We start from the raw sequence: 14438 nt of genomic DNA, 5'->3' as shown, positions 1-14438 counted from the left end.
TACGCCTATGTAGCCATGGAAAATCAATTAAACTGACTATCTTATGAGTGGGCTAGATCATATCACTAAGAAATATATTTCACAGGTAAGTCTGTATAGTTTTTATTTTTATTTTTATTTTTATTTTTAACCTTTTGATAATAAACGCTAATTTGTTCGCTATAAAGTATTAAATTGGTATTGAATAAAATTAGGTTTGGCGACCGAAATTGTTGATATCATTCAAAAATTTATTACATCACTGCGAAATTTAACGTTTATTCTTAAGGTATAAATATCTTTAATCAATCAACCCAAAATATTTCAAAAATTCGTCATGAGTTAAATTAGGTCATGGAACCGAAATTACTTTACCGAAAAGAGGGGCGCATATTTTTGATAATATTTGATTGATTAAAGTGGGATAAAAGCCAAAAAGATTTTTAATTTTATTTTTACCATGTTTTTAAAATTAATATATAAATCTTAAATTGATATTGTAAATTTTTTAAATCAATATATTTAAAAATTGTAAATATTTGAAAAATTTTAATATTTTTAATATAAGTTTGTTTGTATAAAAACAAAAATATAATATAAGTTTGGTGTGAATTTATAATATGAATTTTTAAATTAAGTTTGGGGTGTGTTTGGGTGACGAGCTTGTTAGAGCTTATGGGAGCTTATAGGAGCTTGAGCTTATGATTTTAATAAGCTTCAAGTCATTAGCTTCGTTTGGTAGAGAAAAAAAGTAGAGCTTATGAAAATCATAAGCTCTGAAAAAATAAACTACTTTTAGTAGCTTATGAAAAAAAGTAGAGCTTATGAACTGGAAAATAAGCTCCAGCTAGTTTACCAAACACTTATAAAAAATAATAAGCTCCAGCTACCAGCTTAAAAAATAAGCTCCAGCTCCAGCTCTATCTCATAAGCTCCAACTCCAGCTACAAGCTCCAGCTCCAACTACTTTCATCCAAACACACCCTTGGTGTGAATTTTATTTTTATGCATTTTAAATTTTAAGTTTGGTGTGAATTTTTAATATTAATTTTGAATTTTATGCATTTTTAAATTTAAGTTTGTGTGAATTTAAAAACAAAAATTTACTTTATTTTCCTAAGTTAAAAATATGATTTTTAAAATTCGTCGTGAGTTGAAGACTAGGTCTTTGAACCGAAATTGCTTTACTCGAGGGAGAGACGAGAACTTTTATTATCATTATTTTTAATCTTATTGAATTAAAGTATGCCAAAAACATTAAAAAACCCAAAAATCTAAGCTTTTAAAATAATTGCTTGAAAAAGATAAATTTTAAAATTTTGTCGAAGGACGGACTAGGACATCGATCCGAAACGACCTCGTCCTAAAACAAAGGAAAACAAAATTTTAAATTTATTTTATATTTGTTTTATAAGTTAAGGATTATTAATTAAAAAAAAAGGGCCGCGACTCGCCGAGTTTGAAAAAAGCAAACACCGCAAGTCGCGGAGATTGCAAAATCCAGAAAAAAAAATAAATACAGCCGAACAGATCAGTCAACACCCAAACCCAAAATATACTGCGAAAACACCCGAAAAAACACTCTCAAATTCGTAATTTTTGGCCGTTTTTCATCACATTTTTTTACTAAAATCATGTTGAGAAGGATGCTATCAAGGAATTACTCAAGGAAAACGGTAAATTTCTACACCTAAACACCATTTAATCCGAAAATTAGTGTTCTTGAGCAATTTTATACCCAATTCGATTTTGATGCTTTTTAGTGTAATTATGCTTAAATTGCTTATGTATTATGCTTGTATAACCTAGATTGATGCTATTTAACATGATTAGAAGCCTTAAACTTCAAATTTTGAATAATCTAGGGTTTGTGTTCTTGAGCAATTTGGGGCTTTTTGATATAAACAGGTTATGGCCGATTTTTGTCATGAATTATTGCTAAATTAAGTAGTGTAACATGTTTAGGTAGTTAAATGATCCAAAATTTGAGCCTAAATATGATTTTTGAGAATTAAAGTGGACTTTTTCAAGTCTAAAATTCAAGAACTTGATTTTTGAGAGATAATGCCATTTGAAACTTGTTTGATTGCTAGTAATGATTATTTTGACATGTTATTTGAGTTGAATGCTTATGAACTTGGCGAACATTTTCGTATATGCTTATTTGAAATAGTGTAGATTTGATAAAAATATGAAAATAAGCATAAGTTTGATATAAATTGAACATGTCATTGTAATTATTTTGATTGATGATTTTGCTGACACTAATGCATATTTGGATGCACAAAAATTGTGTTTGATGTGTTTTGCAGACTGAAAGGGGGTGAATCTTCATCACAAGCTCGCAATGCTCCTCCTGAGAATGCGGAACAACATGATGTTAATAGCTATTACAAACAAGATATACCTCATCCAGTTATGACATTTTCAGATATGCACTTGGAAGATTTGCACCCGAACTTGAGATTTGACAGACGTTGGATAGACTATCCAAAATACCAAAGGGGCTTGCATACTCTTCATTCTAAAGCTGTTGAAGTACCTAGGGTAATAGAATGGGAACCATTAGAAGCCATAGAATTAGCCGAGCCAATTAGGGAATTACTTGCACAGAGGTATGATAATTCTACTTTTAACGATTGGGTACGTTTATTCAACATGCGTAGACCTGTATATAAAGTATGGTGTGAAGAATTGTTGTGTAGTATAGAAATAAATGATCGGGTAGCTAGTTTAACCGATCGATCTTTTATTAGATTTTTGTTAGGAGGTTCGATGCGCCACATGTCTTTACTAGACATGGCTCAGGCCTTACGTATATATACGCCTGAGGAGTTAGCATCTGCCGATTGTAGAGGGTTGATATTGAACGGTAGGAAAATTGATGAAAATTTTGATACGCATGGTGTATGGAGTCAAATGACTAGCCATCACCGATTTAAAGGGGGAAATTACTCTTATTTGGATATAGATAGAGCAGAGTTAAGAGTAATTCATAGGTTTTTAGCTAATTCGATTACACAAAGAGGTAAGAATAAGGAAAAGGTAAATGAACAGGATTTGTTTTACCACATGTGTATTCGAGACCCACAAAGGTAAGTATACCTTATTGTGTGGGTTATTATTTATCAGCTATGGTTAGGGGGATGAGACCGCACAGTATAAAAGGAGGTGGTATATTTATTACATTAATTGCTGAGTATCTCGATGTGGATATAAGTCGGGGGGGATTATTAATCGAAGAACCAGAACCCCGCGATACAATAGGTTTAAATGTATACCATGGTGCGAAGGTTTTGAAGAGGCGAAATAACGCCGCAGTACAATACCATGGTAGACATCCACAGGTTGAGAGAAATCAACAGCAAGGTAATGTAGGAGGGAGAAATGAAATGACAGAAATGCAAAGGTTTATAGCTTCACAAGAGTATGAAAATGCTAGACATCGAGCATTTGAAGATTGGCAAGTTCATCAAAACCAAATCATAGCTTATTGCCAACATATTGGTAGAAACTATATTCCTACTCCAACGCCCATATTTCCTCCATGGTCTATAGAGATGCAACCACCGTATCCTACTTATAACCCAGCTGAAGCATTTTATAACACATATGGTTATGCATGGAACCCCTACTGGTATCAGTATCATCCCTAGTTTATTTAGTTTTATTTATTTTATTTTTGTAATGTTACTACATTTAGCACTTATGTTGATATTGTAATAGTTTTTATAATTTTCTAACTTTTATAATTAGATTTTAATAATTTTTGAATGTGGGGTAATATACCAAACTTCAAAAATATGTATATATGTTTGCAGTTTATCTTATGTACACAACAGGGTAAAACAACGCATTTTCAAAGACTGTCATTAAGTTCAGCAAAAGCAACTAATTTTGACGACAAGATGCAAAATATATGTGAAATAACAACAAGACGGAATGAACAAATGATATGCACCATTTATCATTCAGCAAACAAACGCCAATATGTTTGGAAACTTTGGTAAAATTTAATCATTTTTCTACGCTAATCACCCTCAATAATTTAAATTGTTACTGATTTCTTGCAAATGAGGGCATTGCAAAATCTTAAGTGTGGGAAGGGGTTAAATTCTTTCAGATTTTAAAATTTTTACTTTAAACACTTGGTTACCATTAAAAATACTAGTAAAGCAGTAGTTGTAATAGAATCTAGTGCTCTCTGATAATAAAGAATAGCCCTAGTCTTATATACTGACTACCCAATTCTAGTAAAATTTTTAAAATTTCCAATTAAATGAATTCAAAATCATGTTTATACATATTTATGAACGATAAAACTAGGTGTTAACATCGAAATTATTGTTACCTCGTAAAGGACATAAATTGAGAAACAAACCAAAATGTTAGAATTCATTTAAGAATGGAATAGAGGAGAACAAAAAGGCAAATAAAAGAAAACAAAAGCCAAGTGTGGGAAAATTTACCAAGTTATTTTAAACATATGTCACATATTTCTGTAACAAATAATTGAAAATACTTTTGTTTTGAACGATAATTAACTGTTTTACCCGATTTACTGTAAGAAAGATGGATCTACACGATGAATCAATTCCATCATTAAAAGGAAGTAAAGTCTTCCGAAAAAGAAACGCGCTTCTTGATTTAGGTCATGAAGTTGTCGTCCAGACCAGCTGTAGGTTGACGAAAAATCTAGAAAAGTCATCACTAAAATTAGCAGGAAATCCACGGACCTCAGCATCAAACAGGGTCGCCAAGTGGTCAGACTTATCCTAACCATGAGAGGATCTGTCTCGTAAAATGGGGAGGACGCCGTGCAAATTAGCTTGATAAGACTAATGAATCAGACCCCCAGAAAGGATACTCTCCTTAAAGATCAAAAATCAGCTTTTAAGACTGATATTACTCAATTCTAGAGATTGACCTTAAAGATTGAGAATTACAAACTCAAGGAATTTAATGATATCTAAACTCGAGCTTGAACGAGAAAATATTTTGATCAAATTATAAACCGATTTATTTTCTGAAAACCCATTTTCAACGCGTTCATTACCATTGAACGTAAAATCCTAGGAATTCACCTGGAATTCATTAGGTCACCTGAACCAAATCAGGTGTCAACCGTAAGAACGGTGGTTGCATAGTATGGTCAAAGACAGGACCTTGTGCCAGACCGAAAAATTATAAGGGTGAGCTTTACTATTGCTCCTACCAAGGATAGTAATTGCGTCCGACACGTTATAGACCATAATTAAAAGCATGTCAGGGGACATTGCCTTAACAGTTGCTTGTTCATCGCTTTCCATTACAACCGGACGGTAGTTTATCAAAAGGTAATATTCGGAGCAAGTATACTGGACGTGTTGCTTTCCCAATACAAGGTTAGCAAGTGAGTGACACAAAACCGCAAGTTTTGAGCTAAAATTTTCAAATCTGAAACCCACCAAACCCACAAGAAGAATTTGCAAACACCGGTAAAGGGTTATTCCGGAAAACTTATCTAGGGTAAAAACTAGATTTAATTTTCAAAAGATCAAATGTTTTCATAAAGATTCAATTTCTTAATGGATCTAAATTTTTATAGTCATGTGGGACTGTAAACCATATCGTTACTACCATTGTTTATACCGCCGTAAAGAAATCACTGATGTACAAAGTGTGAAGAATAAAGAAGTGATTCTAGTATTTCAAGACTATATTGCTTGAGGACAAGCAACGCTCAAGTGTGGGAATATTTGATAATGCTAAAAACGAACATGTATTTCATAGCATTATCCCTCAAGAAAGACAAGCTTTTAGTTGCAATTGTTCTATTTACAAGTAATATTCGTTTAAATAATGTTAGGTGAAGACAAAAGACAGATTCGACGAATTGAAGACGCAAACGACCAAAAAGCTCAAAAGTACAAAATACAATCAAAGAGGTTCCAATTATTGATAAGAAACGTCTCGAAATTATAAGAGTACAAGAGTCAAAACGCAAAGTATAAGATATTAAATTATACGCAAGGACGTTCGAAAATCCGGAACCGGGACCAGAGTCAACTCTCAACGCTCGACGCAACGGACTAAAAATTACGAGTCAACTATGCACATAAATATAATATAATATTTAAATAATTCTTAAAAATTATTTATATATTATATTTATATTTAAAAACGTCGGCAAATTAAAAGACAAAATGATGTGAGCTGGAATTACAAACTCCGCGACTTGCAGAGTTTGAAGGTAAAAAATTACGCGACTCGCAGAGCTTCCCTGGACTCAAATCCCGATAAAAGGCAACGCAGTTTGATCGTTTTTATCATCAATATATCCATCCTATCTATATCTATACGTAAATATTTATATTTATATTTTAATTTTAATTTTAATTTTAATTCTAATAATAAGGGTATGTTAGCGAATGTTGTAAGGGTGTAAGTCGAAATTCTGTCCATGTAACGCTACGCTATTTTTAATCATTGTAAGTTATGTTCAACCTTTTTAATTTAATGTCTCGTAGCTAAGTTATTATTATGCTTATTTAATCCGAAGTAATCATGATGTTGGGCTAAAAATATTAAAATGGGGTAATTGGGCTTTGTACCATAATTGGGGTTTGGACAAAAGAACGACACTTGTGGAAATTAGACTATGGGCTATTAATGGGTTTTATATTTGTTTAACTAAATGATAGTTTGTTAATTTTAATATAAAGCTTTACAATTGGACGTCCCTATAAATAACCATATACACTCGATCGGACACGATGGGCAGGGTATTTATATGTAAGAATAATCGTTCATTTAACCGGATACGGGAATGGATTAATAGTCACTAGAATTATTAAAACAGAAGTGAAATTATGTATAAGGACACTTGGCATAATTGATAACAAAGTATTAAAACCTTAGGTTACACTCAGTCGACATCCTGGTGTAATTATTAAATAAAGTATTAAAACCTTGTTACAGTTTAAGTCCCCAATTAGTTGGAATATTTAACTTCGGGTATAAGAATAATTTGACGAGGAAACTCGCACTTTATATTTATGACTGATGGACTGTTATGGACAAAAAAAACCAGACGGACATATTAAATAATCCAGGACAAAGGACAATTAACCCATGGGCATAAAACTAAAATCAACACGTCAAACATCATGCTTACGGAAGTTTAAATAAGCATAATTCTTTTATTTCATATTTAATTTCCTTTATTTTATATTTAATTGCACTTTTAATTATCGCCCTTTTATTTATTGTTATTGTATTTAATTGCACTTTTAATTATCGTACATTTTAATTATCGCAATTTTATTTTATCGCACTTTTATTTATCTCAATTTCATTATCGTTATTTATTTTACGCTTTAAATTAAGTTGTATTTATTTTTACTTTAGGTTTTAACTGCGACTAAAGTTTTAAAAATCGACAAACCGGTCATTAAACGGTAAAAACCCCCCTTTAAAATAATAATATTACTTATATATATATTTGTATTTTTATAAAATAAAACTAATATAGCGTTAAGCTTTGTTTGAAAAGATTCGCTATGGAACGAACCGGACTTACTAAAAACTACACTACTGTACGATTAGGTACACTGCCTATAAGTGTTGTAGCAAGGTTTAAGTATATCCATTCTATAAATAAATAAATATATTGTGTAAAATTGTATCGTATTTAATAGTATTTCCTTGTAAAATTTAATAGTATTTTATACCCCCTTAGCTTTAACATCAAACGTGCAGGTCTCCAATTTGTTGGAATGAAGTAGGGGATAGACAGATTACGGGTCCGGAGATAATTCAAGAAACTACCGAGAAGATCATCCAAATTCAACAACGCCCAAAGTCGACAAAAGAGTTACGCGGACATTAAAAGAAAAGACATAAAATTTGAAGTTGGAGAGATGGTCATGCTTAAGGTTTCACCTTGGAAAGGCGTTGTTCGATTTGGTAAACGGGGGAAACTAAATCCAAGGTACATTGGACCATTCAAGATTATTGATCGTGTCAGACCAGTAGCTTACCGACTTAAGTTACCACAATAAATCGCGGCTGTACATAACACTTTCCATGTCTCGAATTTGAAAAATGTTTTGCTAAAGAAGATCTCACTATTCCGTTAGATGAAATTCAAATCAATGAAAAACTTCAATTCATCGAAGAACCCGTCGAAATAATGGATCGTGAGGTTAAAAGTCTTAAGCAAAACAAGATACCAATTGTTAAGGTTTGATGGAATGCTCGTAGAGGACCCAAGTTCACCTGGGAGTGTGAAGACCAGATGAAGAAGAAATACCCGCACTTATTTCCAAACGATTCGTCAACACCTTCAACAGCTTAAAATTTCGGGACGAAATTTATTTAACGGGTAGGTACTGTAGTGACCCAAACTTTTCCATGTTTATATATATTAAATGAAATTGATATTTACATGATTAAATATTTCTAAAATGTTAAGCAATCAAACTTATTAAGACTTGATTAATTGAAATAGGTTTCATATAGACAATTGACCACCCAAATTGACCGGCGATTCACGAACGTTACAAATTCGTAAAAACTATATGATGTTATATATATAGACATATATATGGTTAACATGAAATTATGATAAGTAAGTATCTCACTAGGTATGTTAACAATGAGTGATATACATAAAAATGAGTTTATTGAATTAAGAAACATGAAACGATATATATAACGATTATCATTATAACAACGTCTTACTAAATACATGTGTATCATATTAAGATATTGTTACACTATATTTAACATGATAAAATGATAATTAAGTAAATCATTAAGTGTGTTAACAATGAACTGCATATGTAAAAACAAGACTACTAACTTAAGGATTTCGAAACGAGACATATATGTAACGATTATCGTTATAAAGACATTTTAATGTATATATATCATATTAAGATATATTCATACATAATAATATCATGATAATGTAATAATTTAACATCTCATTTAAGTATAAGAACAATGGATTAATTACATTTAACAAGATCGTTAAATTAAAGGTCTCAAAACAACACTTACAAGTAACGACTAACGGTGACTTAACGACTCAGTTAAAATGTATATACATGTAGTGTATTAAGATGTATTAATACACTTTTGAAAGAATTCATGACACATATCAAAGTACTTCTACTTAACAAAAATGCTTACAATTACATTCTCGTTCATTTTCATCAACAATTTTACTCGTATGCACCCGTATTCGTACTCGTACAATACACATCTCCTAAATGTATATACTATTGGTATATACACTCAATCATCAGCTCCTTAGCAGCCCATGTGAGTCATTAAACATGTGGGAACCATCATTTGACAACTAGCATGAATGATTACACAAAATTACAAAAATATTATAAATCATTCATGAATTATTTACATAAAAACAAAATTACACATCCTTTATATCTAATCCATATACCAACGACCAAAAACACCTACAAACACTTTCATTCTTCAATTTTATTCATCTAATTGATCTCTCTCAAGTTCTATCTTCAAGTTCTAAGTGTTCTTCATAAATTCTATAAGTTCTAGTTTCATAAAATCAAGAATACTTCCAAGTATGCTAGCTTACTTCCAATCTTGTAAATTGATCATCCAACCTCAAGAAATCTTTCTTATTTACAGTAAGATATATTTATAATACAAGGTAATACTCATATTCAAATGATTCAATTTCTATAACTATAACAATCTTATTTCGAGTGGAAATCTTACTTGAACTTGTTTTCGTGTCATGGTTCTGCTTCAAGAACTTTCAAGCCATCCAAGGATCCTTTAAAGCTAGATCTATTTTTATCATTTTTAGTAGATTTATCCACAAAACCTGAGGTAGTAATGATGTTCATAACATCACTCGATTCATATATATAAAACTACCTTATTCGAAGGTTTAAACTTGAAATCACTAGAACATAGTTTAGTTAATTCTAAACTTGTTCGCAAACAAAAGTTAATCCTTCTAACTTGACTTTTAAAATCAACTAAATACATGTTCTATATCTATATTATATGCTAACTTAATGATTTAAAACCTGGAAACACGAAAAAACACCGTAGAACCGGACATACACCGTCGTAGTAACACCGCGGGCTGTTTTGGGTTTGATAATTAAAAACTATGATAAACTTTGATTTAAAAGTTGTTCTTCTGGGAAAATTATTTTTCTTATGAACATGAAACTATATCCAAAAATCATGGTTAAACTCAAAGTGGAAGTATGTTTTTCAAAATGGTCATCAAGACGTCGTTCTTTCGACTGAAATGACTACCTCTTACAAAAATGACTTGTAACTTATATTTCCAACTATGAACCTATACTTTTTCTATTTAGATTCATAAAATAGAGTTCAATATGAAACCATAGCAATTTGATTCACTCAAAACGGATTTAAAACGAAGAAGTTATGGGTAAAACAAGATTGGATATTTTTTTTTATTGTTGTAGCTACGGGAAATATTGTAACAATTCTATACAAATCATATCCTAGCTAACTTATATTGTATTATACATGTATTCTAATATATTATGTAATCTTGGGATACCATAGACACGTATGCAAATGTTTTGACATATCATATCGACCAATGTATATATATTTTTTGGAACAACCATAGACACTCTATATGCAGTAATGTTTGAGTTAGCTATACAGGGTTGAGGTTGATTCAAAAAATATATATACTTTGAGTTGTAATCTAGCCTGAGACGTGTATACACTGGGTTGTGGATTGATTCAAGATAATATATATCAATTTATTTCTGTACATCTAACTATGGACAACTAGTTGTAGGTTACTAACGAAGACAACTGACTTAATAAACTTAAAACATCAAAATGTATTAAAAATGTTGTAAATATATTTTGAACATACTTTGATATATATATGTATATATTTGTTATAGGTCCGTGAATCGACCAGTGGCCAAGTCTTACTCCCGACGAAGTAAAAATCTGTGAAAGTGAGTTATAGTCCCACTTTTAAAATCTAATATTTTAGGATGAGAATACATGCAGTTTTATAAATGTTTTACGAAATAGACACAAGTAAATATGACACAAGTAAATGAAATTACATTATATGGGTGAATGATCGAAGCCGAATATGCCCCTTTTGCTTGGTAACCTAAGAATTAGTAAACCGATCTACTAATTGACGCGAATCCTAAAGATAGATCTATTGGGCCTAACGAACCCCATCCAAAGTACCGGATGCTTTAGTACTTCGAATTCGTTTTTATCATGTCCGAAGGATTTCCTAGAATGATAGGGGATATTCTTATATGCATCTTGTTAATGTCGATTACCAGGTGTTCACCATATGAATGATTTTTATCTCTATATATGAGATGTATATTGAAATATGAAATCTTGTGGTCTATTATTATGATTTGATAATATATAGGTTAAACTTATAACTCACCAACATTTTTGTTGACGTTTTAAGCATGTTTATTCTCAGGTGATTATTAAGAGCTTCCGCTGTTGCATACTAAAATAAGGACAAGATTTGGAGTCCATGCTTGTATAATATTATGTAAAAACTGCATTCAAGAAACTTATTTTTGATGTAATATATTCTTATTGTAAACCATTATGTAATGGTCGTGTGTAAACGGTATATTTTAGATTATCATTATTTGATAATCTACGTAATGCTTTTTAAACCTTTATAGATAAAATAAAGGTTATGGTTGTTTTAAAAATGAATGCAGTCTTTGAAAAATGTCTCATATAGAGGTCAAAACCTCGCGACAAAATCAATTAATATGGAACATTTATAATCAATATGAACGGGACATTTCATTAACTGTGTGTATTTTCTTGTTTATGTTGATGATATTATCATTACTGGAAGTTCTGAAGCTATTGTTGAGGAATGTAAAGTTTTTCTTAAATCTAAGTTTAAAATTAAAGATTTAGGTAAACTTAAATATTTTCTTGGTTTAGAACTTGTTGAAAATGTTGATTTTTTTGTTCTTTGTCAAAGAAAATACTGTTTAGAGGTTTTAGCTGAATTTGGCGTACTTGCTAGTAAACCTGCTATGACTCCATTAGAATCTGGTGTTGTTTTTTCTAATAAAGATGATTTTTCTGTCTCAGATTTCTTACTTGAAAATATAAGTGAATATCAGAAGTTAGTTGGTAAATTGATTTATATAACTTTAACTAGACCCGATATAGCTTATTCTGTGCATTGTTTGAGTCAATATATGCATGCTCCTTTGAATTCTCACATGAAGGCTGCTTTAAGAGTTTTAAGATATTTGAAAGGATCACCAGGTAAAGGAATTACTATTAAGAAATTTAGTGATTTAACATTATCTAGATTTGTTGACTCTGATTATGCAAAAAGTAATATGTTAAGAAAATCTGTTACTGGTTTTCGCATCTACTTTGGTGGTAATTTAGTATCTTGGAAAAGTAAAAAGCAGTCAACTGTTTCAAGGTCTTCAGCAGAGGCTGAATACAGAGCACTTGCTTCTATTTCATGTGAAATAATTTGGATTTTTAAAAGATTTATAAGTTAAAGTTGATTTACCTGTTAAAATTCTTTGTGATAGTAAATCAGCTTTACAAATTGCTAAAAATCCTGTGTTTCATGAAAGAACTAAACATTTTGAAGTTGATTTGCATTTTGTTAGAGAAAAAATTAGTTCAGGAATTTTGAAAACACACTTGATTTCTTCTTCAGAGAATGTATCTGATATATTTACTAAAGGGTTGAATGGGACACAACATAATATGTTGTGTGATTAACTTACACTTCTCAATATATTTTGAAATGTTTAGATTAAGGGGGGATATTGAATTATATAAAGTAATCTAAACATATGTTCTTTATTTTGTTATTTTGTATTTATTTCTGGGTTAAGAATGTGCAGGGGCTAAAGTTGTCATTTCTGGAACTGAAGTTGTGTGGCTGAACTGTAAAAAACAAAAGATGGATGTACTAGGAATGAAGACTTGAACGACTTTTCTGCAAATTAATTTATCTATATATAATTTATTTTCTTTTATAATTTATTCATTCAGTTTCATATTTATGTAGTTTTGGGCGATTTCTCTCTCAAATTAGGGTTTGTTGTTTGATTCAATTTGTGAGTTATAACAAGATCAAACTGTATTGATCTTGTTAAAGAGTGAATCATTGTGTAATTGTGTAAACTGAATCATTTATTTTCTTTGATTGTTTGAATAACCTCTTGTGATTAGAGGTTTTATCCTTCTGTGATTGAAGGATTATATCTTGTGATTCTTCTATTGTTTGTTCAATACTTAATGTGTTTTTAAATTACAGACTCCGAACCACTATCGTCCTTTCGGGGACATCCGATCAAATTAGAATGATACAGAGAACATTAGCGTGGCCTTGCGTAAGAACGACACACAAATTAAGACTGCCATAAGTTTTCTCTTTTAAACTTAACCGATTTGTTAATTTTTGTAATATTTCGTTCATTCTTGCTTTGATAAATAACGATTACCAATTGCAATACTTAGGCATGGTCTTGTGCTTCAACATTGGACTGTTACTCCTTTCACGAGCTACGGAGAAGTCGGGCACAGAATTGACATTTTGCCATCCCTAAATGAAATAATTATCATTTTGCTACGAAGAAGTCGGGCACAAAATTGTCATATTGCTACCCAGCTCACCTGATCGCCATATTGTCATCCCTAAATGAAAGAATTACAACATATATAATAAGTAGCAAGCAAAACATGTTTAGAATCAAGTGCCTAGTGGGACTTTGAACTTTACATGTTGAGTTCAAACAAAAAGTTGTTCGAACGAAGGGTTAACAGTTATATCTCGATAAAACACACACATTTAAAAACGATGACTAAATCGAATATACGAATCAAAAGATATGATCGTCCAAAGTTTGAACAGGAGTTAGTTGGAACTCGTTCGAATTCAGTGTCACTTTTGGGCGTTAGAACACATATCTGTTCGAACTCGACAGTTTTTGAGTTCGAACGCGCAAGTCTGAGTTCGAACAAAATTTAATTCAAACGGACGGTGTATTCGAACATATTTTTTATTGTTATAGATGTAAAATGTTATAAAATTTTGAAAAAGTGTATCTGACCTATTAGCCATTCTAGCATATAAAACTAATGGGCTAAGGATACTACTAACATCGACTAACAATATAAATATAATGCATATATGAAATATATCCGTTTAACAAGTTGATCATTACTTCATTTTCTTGTATTTGAATAGTGATACATCGTTCATAGCTTGACTTCCCAATTATGCTCCAAATTAAACAGAGTAGATCAATGCATAATATTGTTGTTTTTTCAAACTTGTATGATATATTAATACCCATATGATATGTTATGTAATATTTTATGATCTCGAATTATATTATGATTATTATACTCTTATCCTCTGTATGTAAAATCGCGACTGC

General features: G+C 31.0%; 1 non-coding gene across 1 annotated transcript; it reads left to right on the top strand.

The window, feature by feature from the left end:
- The first annotated feature begins 13328 nt into the window (after window positions 1-13328).
- Window positions 13329-13428, top strand: LOC139903724 (U6 spliceosomal RNA). Its single transcript, XR_011778521.1, has one exon. It is a non-coding gene; the product is annotated as a U6 spliceosomal RNA (small nuclear RNA).
- Window positions 13429-14438: the final 1010 nt, after the last annotated feature.

Source organism: Rutidosis leptorrhynchoides, chromosome 3 (assembly GCF_046630445.1).
Source record: "Rutidosis leptorrhynchoides isolate AG116_Rl617_1_P2 chromosome 3, CSIRO_AGI_Rlap_v1, whole genome shotgun sequence".
NCBI lineage: Eukaryota > Viridiplantae > Streptophyta > Magnoliopsida > Asterales > Asteraceae > Rutidosis > Rutidosis leptorrhynchoides.
Note: the sequence above shows the minus strand (reverse complement) of the source record. Positions and strands in the feature narration are given on the sequence as shown.